Source organism: Procambarus clarkii, chromosome 45, assembly GCF_040958095.1.
Source record: "Procambarus clarkii isolate CNS0578487 chromosome 45, FALCON_Pclarkii_2.0, whole genome shotgun sequence".
In the NCBI taxonomy this organism is placed as follows: Eukaryota; Metazoa; Arthropoda; class Malacostraca; order Decapoda; family Cambaridae; genus Procambarus; species Procambarus clarkii.
The window spans coordinates 12,987,351-12,990,273 of record NC_091194.1 but is presented as its reverse complement, the minus strand read 5'-3'; positions in this window follow the sequence as shown (position 1 = coordinate 12,990,273).

The following is a 2,923-nucleotide window of genomic DNA, read 5'->3' as shown; positions in this document are numbered from 1 at the left end:
TACTCACCTGTAGAGGAGCTAGACGAAGTAGTTCGAACGCCCTTGCCCTCTAGAGCACAATTACTCACCTGTAGAGGAGCTAGACGAAGTAGTTCGAACGCCCTTGCCCTCTAGAGCACAATTACTCAGCTGTAGAGGAGCTAGACGAAGTAGTTCGGACGTCTTTGCCCTCTAGAGCACAATTACTCAGCTGTAGAGGAGAGTGAACCAGCTAGAAAACAATAGAGAAGCCAAGACAATCACCACAATATAAACAATTAAGCCAGAAGGACAATATATAACCTGGAAAGGGATACATGGACAAGGAGATGGGATGGGAGGACAAGGTGAAAGAAATTAATGACCATCAAACCTACAGACCCTCGGGGATTGAACTCCGACTCTGCAAGGAGCGTCCAGACCCCTCGTTATCTCCATCAGTCCAAGGGGTTGGAGAGATGGCAACAATTACACACGAACATGATATTTTTTAAACTAGAAAACGTAATGGTAAATCATTAATATGTATTCTTGTCACTTGAGAGATGAGGTAAGGTGATTATGAGAGAGCACTAAGCCAGTATTATAATATGGCACATGGAAGGAATATGAGGACATGGTGCTGGGATATGATGACATGGTGCTGGGATATGAGGACAAGGAGCTGGAATATGAGGAGGACTGGTAGCTGGGATATGAGGACAAGGAGCTGGGATATGAGGACAAGAAGCTGGGATATGAGGACAAGTCTTTATAAAGGATATAAAGAATGTATTACTGATCACCACGGCCACCCCCTACAATACGGCCACCCCCACAATACGGCCACCCCCTACAATACGGCCACCCCCTACAATACGGCCACCCCCTACAATACGGCCACCCCCACAATACGGCCACCCCCTACAATACGGCCACCCCCTACAATACGGCCACCCCCACAATACGGCCACCCCCTACAATACGGCCACCCCCTACAATACGGCCACCCCCTACAATACGGCCACCCCCTACAATACGGCCACCCCCTACAATACGGCCACCCCCTACAATACGGCCACCCCCACAATACGGCCACCCCCTACAATACGGCCACCCCCTACAATACGGCCACCCCCTACAATACGGCCACCCCTACAATACGGCCACCCCCTACAATACGGCCACCCCCTACAATACGGCCACCCCCTACAATACGGCCACCCCCTACAATACGGCCACCCCCTACAATACGGCCACCCCCACAATACGGCCACCCCCTACAATACGGCCACCCCCTACAATACGGCCACCCCCTACAATACGGCCACCCCCTACAATACGGCCACCCCCACAATACGGCCACCCCCACAATACGGCCACCCCCTACAATACGGCCACCCCCTACAATACGGCCACCCCCTACAATACGGCCACCCCCTACAATACGGCCACCCCCTACAATACGGCCACCCCCTACAATACGGCCACCCCCACAATACGGCCACCCCCACAATACGGCCACCCCCACAATACGGCCACCCCCACAATACGGCCACCCCCTACAATACGGCCACCCCCTACAATACGGCCACCCCCTACAATACGGCCACCCCTACAATACGGCCACCCCCTACAATACGGCCACCCCCTACAATACGGCCACCCCCACAATACGGCCACCCCCTACAATACGGCCACCCCCTACAATACGGCCACCCCCACAATACGGCCACCCCCTACAATACGGCCACCCCCCACAATACGGCCACCCCTACAATACGGCCACCCCCTACAATACGGCCACCCCCAACAATACGGCCACCCCCTACAATACGGCCACCCCCTACAATACGGCCACCCCCTACAATACGGCCACCCCCTACAATACGGCCACCCCCTACAATACGGCCACCCCCACAATACGGCCACCCCCTACAATACGGCCACCCCCTACAATACGGCCACCCCCTACAATACGGCCACCCCCTACAATACGGCCACCCCCTACAATACGGCCACCCCCTACAATACGGCCACCCCCTACAATACGGCCACCCCCTACAATACGGCCACCCCCACAATACGGCCACCCCCTACAATACGGCCACCCCCACAATACGGCCACCCCCTACAATACGGCCACCCCCACAATACGGCCACCCCCTACAATACGGCCACCCCCTACAATACGGCCACCCCCACAATACGGCCACCCCCTACAATACGGCCACCCCCACAATACGGCCACCCCCTACAATACGGCCACCCCCTACAATACGGCCACCCCCTACAATACGGCCACCCCCTACAATACGGCCACCCCCTACAATACGGCCACCCCCACAATACGGCCACCCCCTACAATACGGCCACCCCCACAATACGGCCACCCCCTACAATACGGCCACCCCCACAATACGGCCACCCCCTACAATACGGCCACCCCCTACAATACGGCCACCCCCACAATACGGCCACCCCCCACAATACGGCCACCCCCTACAATACGGCCACCCCCTACAATACGGCCACCCCCACACCAACGCCCACCCCCTACAATACGGCCACCCCCACAATACGGCCACCCCCTACAATACGGCCACCCCCACACCAACGCCCACCCACCCTCTCCTCCCATATAAAAACTGATAACGAGTTTCATGTCAGGAGTAAATGGACTAGTATATATTGGGTGGCATAGAGCCAGAAGCATGAGAGATGAGTAACTACAGCAGGTGTCTGGCCCCACCCGCACCTGAGGCCAGGACGGCGACGTGTATATGGGTACATACGGGGAGAGAGAGAGAGAGAGAGAGAGAGACACACACACACTTGCACGTACTCACACACGCACGCACAAACACACACACACACACACACACACACTTGCACGTACTCACACACGCACGCACAAACACACACGCACGCACAAACACACACACACACACACACACACACACAC